We start from the raw sequence: 14,737 nt of genomic DNA on the forward strand, positions 1-14,737 counted from the left end.
TTGAAGAAAAGCTGCCACAGGTCTATGCTAAAACCCTTTGTTGTTTTCATCTGTTCTCGTTTATGACAGAGGAGCACTTGATGTGTGCCTAAACACAAGTCCTTTCCAAAGCATCTGGGAACGGCGCATGTGTCGACAGGAGCAGAGTGGCGCAGCGGAAGCGTGCTGGGCCCATAACCCAGAGGTTGATGGATCGAAACCATCCTCTGCTAAGACTTTCTTTTTTTTTTTTACTTATATAATGCTCTGTTCCTTGCTGAAGAAAAGCTGCCTCTGCTCAAAGCTAAAAACCCTTTGTTGCTTTCACCTGATCTCATTAATGACTTTTCTGGCAGAGGCACTTCATGTGTTACTTCATGTGCACTTCATGTGTGCCTAAACGCAAGTCATTTTGAAAACACCTGTGAATGGGAGCTTTTCTATAACAAGCAGAGTGGCGCAGCGGAAGCGTGCTGGGCCCATAACCCAGAGGTCGATGGATCGAAACCATCCTCTGCTAAGGCTTCTTCTCTTATTTACATGCTTTATCCCAAATTAAGAGCAACTTCCACATCCCGCTTGTGAAAACCTGGAGCCTCTTGGTCCTGGAACTATAACAATACTGCACAATGTTCTGGAAAGCTGGTGTAGTAGTCGCTTGTTGAGAAATCTTTATGTGTAGGACCTGTTTAAATGCCTCATTGACTGAGCCACCTGAATGAGATGGAGAATTAGAAGAGCAAGCGAGTCATACCCCAGTGGCCTGTCGAAGTAGCCGCTCAGTGGATATCTTTGTGTGCTGGCCATGTGTAAATGCCAAGCCTTTTGTTGTCACTGAAGCAGAAGTATTGGGGCACACGAGAGATGGGCTTTAACAGCCCCAGTGGCCTAATGGATAAGGCACTGGCCTCCTAAGCCAGGGATTGTGGGTTCGAGTTCCATCTGGGGTGGGTTTACAGCAGAGTGGCGCAGCGGAAGCGTGCTGGGCCCATAACCCAGAGGTCGATGGATCGAAACCATCCTCTGCTAAGACCACTTTACTTATTTACGTGTCTTGTTCCTATTTGAAGAAGAGCTAATGCACTTCTATTCTGAAGCCATAATCATTTTCACCAGATATCATCTGTGACTGAGGACCACTTTGTGTGTGCCTAAACGCAAGTCCTATTGAAAACACCTGTGAATTGGAGCTCTTCTATGGCGAGCAGAGTGGCCCGGTGGCCTGGTAAATGAATTGTTCATCTGGATTACTTTGTGTGCTGGCCTTGATTAAATACCAAGCCTATTGTTGTCACGGAATCAGCAGTAAATCGGGGATTCAAGGGCTTATTTTTGACAGCCCCAGTGTCCTAATGGATAAGTCACTGGCCTCCTATGCCAATGTTTGTGGGTTCGAGTCCTGTCTAGGGTGGTTTTCAGCAGAGTGGCCCAGCGGAAGCGTGCTGGGCCCATAACCCAGAGGTCGATGGATCGAAACCATCCTCTGCTAAGACTTTCTTTTTTTTTTTTTACTTATATAATGCTCTGTTCCTTGCTGAAGTAAAGCTGCCTCTGCTCAAAGCTAAAAACCCTTTGTTGCTTTCACCTGATCTCATTAATGACTTTTCTGGCAGAGGCACTTCATGTGTTACTTCATGTGTGCCTAAACGCAAGTCATTTTGAAAACACCTGTGAATGGGAGCTTTTCTATAACAAGCAGAGTGGCGCAGCGGAAGCGTGCTGGGCCCATAACCCAGAGGTCGATGGATCGAAACCATCCTCTGCTAAGGCTTCTTCTCTTATTTACATGCTTTATCCCAAATTAAGAGCAACTTCCACATCCCGCTTGTGAAAACCTGGAGCCTCTTGGTCCTGGAACTATAACAATACTGCACAATGTTCTGGAAAGCTGGTGTAGTAGTCGCTTGTTGAGAAATCTTTGTGTGTAGGACCTGTTTAAATGCCTCATTGACTGAGCCACCTGAATGAGATGGAGAATTAGAAGAGCAAGCGAGTCATACCCCAGTGGCCTGTCAAAGTAGCCGCTCAGTGGATATCTTTGTGTGCTGGCCATGTGTAAATGCCAAGCCTTTTGTTGCCACTGAAGCAGAAGTAATGGGGCACACGAGAGATGGGCTTTAACAGCCCCAGTGGCCAAATGGATAAGGCACTGGGCTCCTAAGCCAGGGATTGTGAGTTCGAGTCCCGTCTGGGGTGGGTTCACAGCAGAGTGGCGCAGCGGAAGCGTGCTGGTCCCATAACCCAGAGGTCGATGGATCGAAACCATCCTCTGCTAAGACCACTTTACTTATTTACGTGTCTTGTTCCTATTTGAAGAAGAGCTAATTCACTTCTATTCTGAAGCCATAATCATTTTCACCAGATATCATCTGTGACTGAGGACCACTTTGTGTGTGCCTAAACGCAAGTCCTATTGAAAACACCTGTGAATTGGAGCTCTTCTATGGCGAGCAGAGTGGCCCGGTGGCCTGGTAAATGAATTGTTCATCTGGATTACTTTGTGTGCTGGCCTTGATTAAATACCAAGCCTATTGTTGTCACGGAATCAGCAGTAAATGGGGCATACAAGGGCTTATTTTTTACAGCCTCAGTGTCCTAATGGATAAGTCACTGGCCTCCTATGCCAATGTTTGTGGGTTTGAGTCCTGTCTAGGGTGGTTTTCAGCAGAGTGGCGCAGCGGAAGCGTGCTGGGCCCATAACCCAGAGGTCGATGGATCGAAACCATCCTCTGCTAAGTCTTCTTTACTTATGCAAATTCTCTGTCCCCACTTGAAGAAAAGCTGCCACAGGTCTATGCTAAAACCCTTTGTTGTTTTCATCTGTTCTCGTTTATGACAGAGGAGCACTTGATGTGTGCCTAAACACAAGTCCTTTCCAAAGCATCTGGGAACTGCGCATGTGTCGACAGGAGCAGAGTGGCGCAGCGGAAGCGTGCTGGGCCCATAACCCAGAGGTTGATGGATCGAAACCATCCTCTGCTAAGACTTTCTTTTTTTTTTTTACTTATATAATGCTCTGTTCCTTGCTGAAGAAAAGCTGCCTCTGCTCAAAGCTAAAAACCCTTTGTTGCTTTCACCTGATCTCATTAATGACTTTTCTGGCAGAGGCACTTCATGTGTTACTTCATGTGCACTTCATGTGTGCCTAAACGCAAGTCATTTTGAAAACACCTGTGAATGGGAGCTTTTCTATAACAAGCAGAGTGGCGCAGCGGAAGCGTGCTGGGCCCATAACCCAGAGGTCGATGGATCGAAACCATCCTCTGCTAAGGCTTCTTCTCTTATTTACATGCTTTATCCCAAATTAAGAGCAACTTCCACATCCCGCTTGTGAAAACCTGGAGCCTCTTGGTCCTGGAACTATAACAATACTGCACAATGTTCTGGAAAGCTGGTGTAGTAGTCGCTTGTTGAGAAATCTTTATGTGTAGGACCTGTTTAAATGCCTCATTGACTGAGCCACCTGAATGAGATGGAGAATTAGAAGAGCAAGCGAGTCATACCCCAGTGGCCTGTCGAAGTAGCCGCTCAGTGGATATCTTTGTGTGCTGGCCATGTGTAAATGCCAAGCCTTTTGTTGTCACTGAAGCAGAAGTATTGGGGCACACGAGAGATGGGCTTTAACAGCCCCAGTGGCCTAATGGATAAGGCACTGGCCTCCTAAGCCAGGGATTGTGGGTTCGAGTTCCATCTGGGGTGGGTTTACAGCAGAGTGGCGCAGCGGAAGCGTGCTGGGCCCATAACCCAGAGGTCGATGGATCGAAACCATCCTCTGCTAAGACCACTTTACTTATTTACGTGTCTTGTTCCTATTTGAAGAAGAGCTAATGCACTTCTATTCTGAAGCCATAATCATTTTCACCAGATATCATCTGTGACTGAGGACCACTTTGTGTGTGCCTAAACGCAAGTCCTATTGAAAACACCTGTGAATTGGAGCTCTTCTATGGCGAGCAGAGTGGCCCGGTGGCCTGGTAAATGAATTGTTCATCTGGATTACTTTGTGTGCTGGCCTTGATTAAATACCAAGCCTATTGTTGTCACGGAATCAGCAGTAAATCGGGGATTCAAGGGCTTATTTTTGACAGCCCCAGTGTCCTAATGGATAAGTCACTGGCCTCCTATGCCAATGTTTGTGGGTTCGAGTCCTGTCTAGGGTGGTTTTCAGCAGAGTGGCCCAGCGGAAGCGTGCTGGGCCCATAACCCAGAGGTCGATGGATCGAAACCATCCTCTGCTAAGACTTTCTTTTTTTTTTTTTACTTATATAATGCTCTGTTCCTTGCTGAAGAAAAGCTGCCTCTGCTCAAAGCTAAAAACCCTTTGTTGCTTTCACCTGATCTCATTAATGACTTTTCTGACAGAGGCACTTCATGTGTTACTTCATGTGCACTTCATGTGTGCCTAAACGCAAGTCATTTTGAAAACACCTGTGAATGGGAGCTTTTCTATAACAAGCAGAGTGGCGCAGCGGAAGCGTGCTGGGCCCATAACCCAGAGGTCGATGGATCGAAACCATCCTCTGCTAAGGCTTCTTCTCTTATTTACATGCTTTATCCCAAATTAAGAGCAACTTCCACATCCCGCTTGTGAAAACCTGGAGCCTCTTGGTCCTGGAACTATAACAATACTGCACAATGTTCTGGAAAGCTGGTGTAGTAGTTGCTTGTTGAGAAATCTTTGTGTGTAGGACCTGTTTAAATGCCTCATTGACTGAGCCACCTGAATGAGATGGAGAATTAGAAGAGCAAGCGAGTCATACCCCAGTGGCCTGTCGAAGTAGCCGCTCAGTGGATCACTTTGTGTGCTGGCCATGTGTAAATGCCAAGCCTTTTGTTGCCACTGAAGGTGAAGTAATGGGGCACACGAGAGATGGGCTTTAGCAGCCCCAGTGGCCTAATGTATTAGGCACTGGCCTCCTAAGCCAGGGATTGTGGGTTCGAGTCCCATCTGGGGTGGGTTTACAGCAGAGTGGCGCAGCGGAAGCGTGCTGGGCCCATAACCCAGAGGTCGATGGATCGAAACCATCCTCTGCTAAGACCACTTTACTTATTTACGTGTCTTGTTCCTATTTGAAGAAGAGCTAATGCACTTCTATTCTGAAGCCATAATCATTTTCACCAGATATCATCTGTGACTGAGGACCACTTTGTGTGTGCCTAAACGCAAGTCCTATTGAAAACACCTGTGAATTGGAGCTCTTCTATGGCGAGCAGAGTGGCCCGGTGGCCTGGTAAATGAATTGTTCATCTGGATTACTTTGTGTGCTGGCCTTGATTAAATACCAAGCCTATTGTTGTCACGGAATCAGCAGTAAATGGGGCATACAAGGGCTTATTTTTTACAGCCTCAGTGTCCTAATGGATAAGTCACTGGCCTCCTATGCCAATGTTTGTGGGTTCGAGTCCTGTCTAGGGTGGTTTTCAGCAGAGTGGCGCAGCGGAAGCGTGCTGGGCCCATAACTCAGAGGTCGATGGATCGAAACCATCCTCTGCTAAGTCTTCTTTACTTATACAAATTCTCTGTCCCCACTTGAAGAAAAGCTGCCACAGGTCTATGCTAAAACCCTTTGTTGTTTTCATCTGTTCTCGTTTATGACAGAGAAGCACTTGATGTGTGCCTAAACACAAGTCCTTTCCAAAGCATCTGGGAACGGCGCATGTGTCGACAGGAGCAGAGTGGCGCAGCGGAAGCGTGCTGGGCCCATAACCCAGAGGTCGATGGATCGAAACCATCCTCTGCTAAGACTTTCTTTTTTTTTTTACTTATATAATGCTCTGTTCCTTGCTGAAGAAAAGCTGCCTCTGCTCAAAGCTAAAAACCCTTTGTTGCTTTCACCTGATCTCATTAATGACTTTTCTGGCAGAGGCACTTCATGTGTTACTTCATGTGCACTTCATGTGTGCCTAAACGCAAGTCATTTTGAAAACACCTGTGAATGAGAGCTTTTCTATAACAAGCAGAGTGGCGCAGCGGAAGCGTGCTGGGCCCATAACCCAGAGGTCGATGGATCGAAACCATCCTCTGCTAAGGCTTCTTCTCTTATTTACATGCTTTATCCCAAATTAAGAGCAACTTCCACATCCCGCTTGTGAAAACCTGGAGCCTCTTGGTCCTGGAACTATAACAATACTGCACAATGTTCTGGAAAGCTGGTGTAGTAGTCGCTTGTTGAGAAATCTTTGTGTGTAGGACCTGTTTAAATGCCTCATTAACTGAGCCACCTGAATGAGATGGAGAATTAGAAGAGCAAGCGAGTCATGCCCCAGTGGCCTGTCGAAGCAGCCGCTCAGTGGATCACTTTGTGTGCTGGCCATGTGTAAATGCCAAGCCTTTTGTTGTCACTGAAGCAGAAGTAATGGGGCACACGAGAGATGGGCTTTAACAGCCCCAGTGGCCTAATGGATAAGGCACTGGCCTCCTAAGCCAGGGATTGTGGGTTCGAGTCCCATCTGGGGTGGGTTTACAGCAGAGTGGCGCAGCGGAAGTGTGCTGGGCCCATAACCCAGAGGTCGATGGATCGAAACCATCCTCTGCTAAGACCACTTTACTTATTTACGTGTCTTGTTCCTATTTGAAGAAGAGCTAATGCACTTCTATTCTGAAGCCATAATCATTTTCACCAGATATCATCTGTGACTGAGGACCACTTTGTGTGTGCCTAAACGCAAGTCCTATTGAAAACACCTGTGAATTGGAGCTCTTCTATGGCGAGCAGAGTGGCCCGGTGGCCTGGTAAATGAATTGTTCATCTGGATTACTTTGTGTGCTGGCCTTGATTAAATACCAAGCCTATTGTTGTCACGGAATCAGCAGTAAATGGGGCATACAAGGGCTTATTTTTTACAGCCTCAGTGTCCTAATGGATAAGTCACTGGCCTCCTATGCCAATGTTTGTGGGTTCGAGTCCTGTCTAGGGTGGTTTTCAGCAGAGTGGCGCAGCGGAAGCGTGCTGGGCCCATAACCCAGAGGTCGATGGATCGAAACCATCCTCTGCTAAGTCTTCTTTACTTATGCAAATTCTCTGTCCCCACTTGAAGAAAAGCTGCCACAGGTCTATGCTAAAACCCTTTGTTGTTTTCATCTGTTCTCGTTTATGACAGAGGAGCACTTGATGTGTGCCTAAACACAAGTCCTTTCCAAAGCATCTGGGAACGGCGCATGTGTCGCCAGGAGCAGAGTGGCGCAGCGGAAGCGTGCTGGGCCCATAACCCAGAGGTCGATGGATCGAAACCATCCTCTGCTAAGACTTTCTCTTTTGTTTTTACTTATATAATGCTCTGTTCCTTGCTGAAGAAAAGCTGCCTCTGCTCAAAGCTAAAAACCCTTTGTTGCTTTCACCTGATCTCATTAATGACTTTTCTGGCAGAGGCACTTCATGTGTTACTTCATGTGTGCCTAAACGCAAGTCATTTTGAAAACACCTGTGAATGGGAGCTTTTCTATAACAAGCAGAGTGGCGCAGCGGAAGCGTGCTGGGCCCATAACCCAGAGGTCGATGGATCGAAACCATCCTCTGCTAATGCTTCTTCTCTTATTTACATGCTTTATCCCAAATTAAGAGCAACTTCCACATCCCGCTTGTGAAAACCTGGAGCCTCTTGGTCCTGGAACTATAACAATACTGCACAATGTTCTGGAAAGCTGGTGTAGTAGTCGCTTGTTGAGAAATCTTTGTGTGTAGGACCTGTTTAAATGCCTCATTAACTGAGCCACCTGAATGAGATGGAGAATTAGAAGAGCAAGCGAGTCATACCCCAGTGGCCTGTCGAAGCAGCCGCTCAGTGGATCACTTTGTGTGCTGGCCATGTGTAAATGCCAAGCCTTTTGTTGTCACTGAAGCAGAAGTAATGGGGCACACGAGAGATGGGGTTTAACAGCCCCAGTGGCCTAATGGATAAGGCACTGGCCTCCTAAGCCAGGGATTGTGGGTTCGAGTCCCATCTGGGGTGGGTTTACAGCAGAGTGGCGCAGCGGAAGCGTGCTGGGCCCATAACCCAGAGGTCGATGGATCGAAACCATCCTCTGCTAAGACCACTTTACTTGTTTACGTGTCTTGTTCCTATTTGAAGAAGAGCTAATGCACTTCTATTCTGAAGCCATAATCATTTTCACCAGATATCATCTGTGACTAAGGACCACTTTGTGTGTGCCTAAACGCAAGTCCTATTGAAAACACCTGTGAATTGGAGCTCTTCTATGGCGAGCAGAGTGGCCCGGTGGCCTGGTAAATGAATTGTTCATCTGGATTACTTTGTGTGCTGGCCTTGATTAAATACCAAGCCTATTGTTGTCACGGAATCAGCAGTAAATGGGGCATACAAGGGCTTATTTTTTACAGCCTCAGTGTCCTAATGGATAAGTCACTGGCCTCCTATGCCAATGTTTGTGGGTTCGAGTCCTGTCTAGGGTGGTTTTCAGCAGAGTGGCGCAGCGGAAGCGTGCTGGGCCCATAACCCAGAGGTCGATGGATCGAAACCATCCTCTGCTAAGTCTTCTTTACTTATGCAAATTCTCTGTCCCCACTTGAAGAAAAGCTGCCACAGGTCTATGCTAAAACCCTTTGTTGTTTTCATCTGTTCTCGTTTATGACAGAGGAGCACTTGATGTGTGCCTAAACACAAGTCCTTTCCAAAGCATCTGGGAACGGCGCATGTGTCGCCAGGAGCAGAGTGGCGCAGCGGAAGCGTGCTGGGCCCATAACCCAGAGGTCGATGGATCGAAACCATCCTCTGCTAAGACTTTCTCTTTTGATTTACTTATATAATGCTCTGTTCCTTGCTGAAGAAAAGCTGCCTCTGCTCAAAGCTAAAAACCCTTTGTTGCTTTCACCTGATCTCATTAATGACTTTTCTGGCAGAGGCACTTCATGTGTTACTTCATGTGCACTTCATGTGTGCCTAAACGCAAGTCATTTTGAAAACACCTGTGAATGGGAGCTTTTCTATAACAAGCAGAGTGGCGCAGCGGAAGCGTGCTGGGCCCATAACCCAGAGGTCGATGGATCGAAACCATCCTCTGCTAAGGCTTCTTCTCTTATTTACATGCTTTATCCCAAAATAAGAGCAACTTCCATATCCCGCTTGTGAAAACCTGGAGCCTCTTGGTCCTGGAACTATAACAATACTGCACAATGTTCTGGAAAGCTGGTGTAGTAGTCGCTTGTTGAGAAATCTTTGTGTGTAGGACCTGTTTAAATGCCTCATTGACTGAGCCACCTGAATGAGATGGAGAATTAGAAGAGCAAGCGAGTCATACCCCAGTGGCCTGTCGAAGTAGCCGCTCAGTGGATCACTTTGTGTGCTGGCCATGTGTAAATGCCAAGCCTTTTGTTGCCACTGAAGCAGAAGTAATGGGGCACACGAGAGATGGGCTTTAACAGCCCCAGTGGCCTAATGGATAAGGCACTGGCCTCCTAAGCCAGGGATTGTGGGTTCGAGTCCCATCTGGGGTGGGTTTACAGCAGAGTGGCGCAGCGGAAGCGTGCTGGGCCCATAACCCAGAGGTCGATGGATTAAAACCATCCTCTGCTAAGACCACTTTACTTATTTACGTGTCTTGTTCCTATTTGAAGAAGAGCTAATGCACTTCTATTCTGAAGCCATAATCATTTTCACCAGATATCATCTGTGACTGAGGACCACTTTGTGTGTGCCTAAACGCAAGTCCTATTGAAAACACCTGTGAATTGGAGCTCTTCTATGGCGAGCAGAGTGGCCCGGTGGCCTGGTAAATGAATTGTTCATCTGGATTACTTTGTGTGCTGGCCTTGATTAAATACCAAGCCTATTGTTGTCACGGAATCAGCAGTAAATGGGGCATACAAGGGCTTATTTTTTAAAGCCTCAGTGTCCTAATGGATAAGTCACTGGCCTCCTATGCCAATGTTTGTGGGTTCGAGTCCTGTCTAGGGTGGTTTTCAGCAGAGTGGCGCAGCAGAAGAGTGCTGGGCCCATAACCCAGAGGTCGATGGATCGAAACCATCCTCTGCTAAGTCTTCTTTACTTATACAAATTCTCTGTCCCCACTTGAAGAAAAGCTGCCACAGGTCTATGCTAAAACCCTTTGTTGTTTTCATCTGTTCTCGTTTATGACAGAGGAGCACTTGATGTGTGCCTAAACACAAGTCCTTTCCAAAGCATCTGGGAACGGCGCATGTGTCGCCAGGAGCAGAGTGGCGCAGCGGAAGCGTGCTGGGCCCATAACCCAGAGGTCGATGGATCGAAACCATCCTCTGCTAAGACCACTTTACTTATTTACGTGTCTTGTTCCTATTTGAAGAAGAGCTAATGCACTTCTATTCTGAAGCCATAATCATTTTCACCAGATATCATCTGTGACTGAGGACCACTTTGTGTGTGCCTAAACGCAAGTCCTATTGAAAACACCTGTGAATTGGAGCTCTTCTATGGCGAGCAGAGTGGCCCGGTGGCCTGGTAAATGAATTGTTCATCTGGATTACTTTGTGTGCTGGCCTTGATTAAATACCAAGCCTATTGTTGTCACGGAATCAGCAGTAAATGGGGCATACAAGGGCTTATTTTTTACAGCCTCAGTGTCCTAATGGATAAGTCACTGGCCTCCTATGCCAATGTTTGTGGGTTCGAGTCCTGTCTAGGGTGGTTTTCAGCAGAGTGGCGCAGCGGAAGCGTGCTGGGCCCATAACCCAGAGGTCGATGGATCGAAACCATCCTCTGCTAAGTCTTCTTTACTTATACAAATTCTCTGTCCCCACTTGAAGAAAAGCTGCCACAGGTCTATGCTAAAACCCTTTGTTGTTTTCATCTGTTCTCGTTTATGACAGAGAAGCACTTGATGTGTGCCTAAACACAAGTCCTTTCCAAAGCATCTGGGAACGGCGCAAGTGTCGACAGGAGCAGAGTGGCGCAGCGGAAGCGTGCTGGGCCCATAACCCAGAGGTCGATGGATCGAAACCATCCTCTGCTAAGACTTTCTTTTTTTTTTTACTTATATAATGCTCTGTTCCTTGCTGAAGAAAAGCTGCCTCTGCTCAAAGCTAAAAACCCTTTGTTGCTTTCACCTGATCTCATTAATGACTTTTCTGGCAGAGGCACTTCATGTGTTACTTCATGTGCACTTCATGTGTGCCTAAACGCAAGTCATTTTGAAAACACCTGTGAATGAGAGCTTTTCTATAACAAGCAGAGTGGCGCAGCGGAAGCGTGCTGGGCCCATAACCCAGAGGTCGATGGATCGAAACCATCCTCTGCTAAGGCTTCTTCTCTTATTTACATGCTTTATCCCAAATTAAGAGCAACTTCCACATCCCGCTTGTGAAAACCTGGAGCCTCTTGGTCCTGGAACTATAACAATACTGCACAATGTTCTGGAAAGCTGGTGTAGTAGTCGCTTGTTGAGAAATCTTTGTGTGTAGGACCTGTTTAAATGCCTCATTAACTGAGCCACCTGAATGAGATGGAGAATTAGAAGAGCAAGCGAGTCATACCCCAGTGGCCTGTCGAAGCAGCCGCTCAGTGGATCACTTTGTGTGCTGGCCATGTGTAAATGCCAAGCCTTTTGTTGTCACTGAAGCAGAAGTAATGGGGCACACGAGAGATGGGCTTAAACAGCCCCAGTGGCCTAATGGATAAGGCACTGGCCTCCTAAGCCAGGGATTGTGGGTTCGAGTCCCATCTGGGGTGGGTTTACAGCAGAGTGGCGCAGCGGAAGCGTGCTGGGCCCATAACCCAGAGGTCGATGGATCGAAACCATCCTCTGCTAAGACCACTTTACTTATTTACGTGTCTTGTTCCTATTTGAAGAAGAGCTAATGCACTTCTATTCTGAAGCCATAATCATTTTCACCAGATATCATCTGTGACTGAGGACCACTTTGTGTGTGCCTAAACGCAAGTCCTATTGAAAACACCTGTGAATTGGAGCTCTTCTATGGCGAGCAGAGTGGCCCGGTGGCCTGGTAAATGAATTGTTCATCTGGATTACTTTGTGTGCTGGCCTTGATTAAATACCAAGCCTATTGTTGTCACGGAATCAGCAGTAAATCGGGGATTCAAGGGCTTATTTTTGACAGCCCCAGTGTCCTAATGGATAAGTCACTGGCCTCCTATGCCAATGTTTGTGGGTTCGAGTCCTGTCTAGGGTGGTTTTCAGCAGAGTGGCGCAGCGGAAGCGTGCTGGGCCCATAACCCAGAGGTCGATGGATCGAAACCATCCTCTGCTAAGACTTTCTTTTTTTTTTTTTACTTATATAATGCTCTGTTCCTTGCTGAAGAAAAGCTGCCTCTGCTCAAAGCTAAAAACCCTTTGTTGCTTTCAACTGATCTCATTAATGACTTTTCTGACAGAGGCACTTCATGTGTTACTTCATGTGCACTTCATGTGTGCCTAAACGCAAGTCATTTTGAAAACACCTGTGAATGGGAGCTTTTCTATAACAAGCAGAGTGGCGCAGCGGAAGCGTGCTGGGCCCATAACCCAGAGGTCGTTGGATCGAAACCATCCTCTGCTAAGGCTTCTTCTCTTATTTACATGCTTTATCCCAAATTAAGAGCAACTTCCACATCCCGCTTGTGAAAACCTGGAGCCTCTTGGTCCTGGAACTATAACAATACTGCACAATGTTCTGGAAAGCTGGTGTAGTAGTTGCTTGTTGAGAAATCTTTGTGTGTAGGACCTGTTTAAATGCCTCATTGACTGAGCCACCTGAATGAGATGGAGAATTAGAAGAGCAAGCGAGTCATACCCCAGTGGCCTGTCGAAGTAGCCGCTCAGTGGATCACTTTGTGTGCTGGCCATGTGTAAATGCCAAGCCTTTTGTTGCCACTGAAGCAGAAGTAATGGGGCACACGAGAGATGGGCTTTAGCAGCCCCAGTGGCCTAATGGATAAGGCACTGGCCTCCTAAGCCAAGGATTGTGGGTTCGAGTCCCATCTGGGGTGGGTTTACAGCAGAGTGGCGCAGCGGAAGCGTGCTGGGCCCATAACCCAGAGGTCGATGGATCGAAACCATCCTCTGCTAAGACCACTTTACTTATTTACGTGTCTTGTTCCTATTTGAAGAAGAGCTAATGCACTTCTATTCTGAAGCCATAATCATTTTCACCAGATATCATCTGTGACTGAGGACCACTTTGTGTGTGCCTAAACGCAAGTCCTATTGAAAACACCTGTGAATTGGAGCTCTTCTATGGCGAGCAGAGTGGCCCGGTGGCCTGGTAAATGAATTGTTCATCTGGATTACTTTGTGTGCTGGCCTTGATTAAATACCAAGCCTATTGTTGTCACGGAATCAGCAGTAAATGGGGCATACAAGGGCTTATTTTTTACAGCCTCAGTGTCCTAATGGATAAGTCACTGGCCTCCTATGCCAATGTTTGTGGGTTCGAGTCCTGTCTAGGGTGGTTTTCAGCAGAGTGGCGCAGCGGAAGCGTGCTGGGCCCATAACCCAGAGGTCGATGGATCGAAACCATCCTCTGCTAAGTCTTCTTTACTTATACAAATTCTCTGTCCCCACTTGAAGAAAAGCTGCCACAGGTCTGTGCTAAAACCCTTTGTTGTTTTCATCTGTTCTCGTTTATGACAGAGAAGCACTTGATGTGTGCCTAAACACAAGTCCTTTCCAAAGCATCTGGGAACGGCGCATGTGTCGACAGGAGCAGAGTGGCGCAGCGGAAGCGTGCTGGGCCCATAACCCAGAGGTCGATGGATCGAAACCATCCTCTGCTAAGACTTTCTTTTTTTTTTTACTTATATAATGCTCTGTTCCTTGCTGAAGAAAAGCTGCCTCTGCTCAAAGCTAAAAACCCTTTGTTGCTTTCACCTGATCTCATTAATGACTTTTCTGGCAGAGGCACTTCATGTGTTACTTCATGTGCACTTCATGTGTGCCTAAACGCAAGTCATTTTGAAAACACCTGTGAATGAGAGCTTTTCTATAACAAGCAGAGTGGCGCAGCGGAAGCGTGCTGGGCCCATAACCCAGAGGTCGATGGATCGAAACCATCCTCTGCTAAGGCTTCTTCTCTTATTTACATGCTTTATCCCAAATTAAGAGCAACTTCCACATCCCGCTTGTGAAAACCTGGAGCCTCTTGGTCCTGGAACTATAACAATACTGCACAATGTTCTGGAAAGCTGGTGTAGTAGTCGCTTGTTGAGAAATCTTTGTGTGTAGGACCTGTTTAAATGCCTCATTAACTGAGCCACCTGAATGAGATGGAGAATTAGAAGAGCAAGCGAGTCATGCCCCAGTGGCCTGTCGAAGCAGCCGCTCAGTGGATCACTTTGTGTGCTGGCCATGTGTAAATGCCAAGCCTTTTGTTGTCACTGAAGCAGAAGTAATGGGGCACACGAGAGATGGGCTTTAACAGCCCCAGTGGCCTAATGGATAAGGCACTGGCCTCCTAAGCCAGGGATTGTGGGTTCGAGTCCCATCTGGGGTGGGTTTACAGCAGAGTGGCGCAGCGGAAGTGTGCTGGGCCCATAACCCAGAGGTCGATGGATTGAAACCATCCTCTGCTAAGACCACTTTACTTATTTACGTGTCTTGTTCCTATTTGAAGAAGAGCTAATGCACTTCTATTCTGAAGCCATAATCATTTTCACCAGATATCATCTGTGACTGAGGACCACTTTGTGTGTGCCTAAACGCAAGTCCTTTTGAAAACACCTGTGAATTGGAGCTCTTCTATGGCGAGCAGAGTGGCCCGGTGGCCTGGTAAATTAATTGTTCATCTGGATTACTTTGTGTGCTGGCCTTGATTAAATACCAAGCCTATTG

The 14,737-nt window shown here is 47.0% G+C and overlaps 8 non-coding genes across 8 annotated transcripts; all 8 read left to right on the forward strand.

Moving 5' to 3' along the window:
• The first annotated feature begins 856 nt into the window (after nucleotides 1-856).
• On the forward strand, nucleotides 857-929 carry trnar-ccu (transfer RNA arginine (anticodon CCU)). Its single transcript has one exon. It is a non-coding gene; the product is annotated as a tRNA-Arg (tRNA).
• Nucleotides 930-3,605: 2,676 nt separating this feature from the next.
• trnar-ccu (transfer RNA arginine (anticodon CCU)) lies at nucleotides 3,606-3,678 on the forward strand. The gene has a single exon. It is a non-coding gene; the product is annotated as a tRNA-Arg (tRNA).
• A 2,686-nt stretch (nucleotides 3,679-6,364) lies between these two features.
• trnar-ccu (transfer RNA arginine (anticodon CCU)) lies at nucleotides 6,365-6,437 on the forward strand. The gene has a single exon. It is a non-coding gene; the product is annotated as a tRNA-Arg (tRNA).
• A 1,419-nt stretch (nucleotides 6,438-7,856) lies between these two features.
• Nucleotides 7,857-7,929, forward strand: trnar-ccu (transfer RNA arginine (anticodon CCU)). Its single transcript has one exon. It is a non-coding gene; the product is annotated as a tRNA-Arg (tRNA).
• A 1,429-nt stretch (nucleotides 7,930-9,358) lies between these two features.
• Nucleotides 9,359-9,431, forward strand: trnar-ccu (transfer RNA arginine (anticodon CCU)). Its single transcript has one exon. It is a non-coding gene; the product is annotated as a tRNA-Arg (tRNA).
• Nucleotides 9,432-11,567: 2,136 nt separating this feature from the next.
• trnar-ccu (transfer RNA arginine (anticodon CCU)) lies at nucleotides 11,568-11,640 on the forward strand. Its single transcript has one exon. It is a non-coding gene; the product is annotated as a tRNA-Arg (tRNA).
• A 1,184-nt stretch (nucleotides 11,641-12,824) lies between these two features.
• On the forward strand, nucleotides 12,825-12,897 carry trnar-ccu (transfer RNA arginine (anticodon CCU)). The gene has a single exon. It is a non-coding gene; the product is annotated as a tRNA-Arg (tRNA).
• A 1,429-nt stretch (nucleotides 12,898-14,326) lies between these two features.
• Nucleotides 14,327-14,399, forward strand: trnar-ccu (transfer RNA arginine (anticodon CCU)). Its single transcript has one exon. It is a non-coding gene; the product is annotated as a tRNA-Arg (tRNA).
• The last annotated feature ends 338 nt before the right edge of the window (nucleotides 14,400-14,737 follow it).

This window comes from Pseudorasbora parva, chromosome 5, assembly GCF_024679245.1.
Source record: "Pseudorasbora parva isolate DD20220531a chromosome 5, ASM2467924v1, whole genome shotgun sequence".
NCBI classification, from domain to species: Eukaryota; Metazoa; Chordata; class Actinopteri; order Cypriniformes; family Gobionidae; genus Pseudorasbora; species Pseudorasbora parva.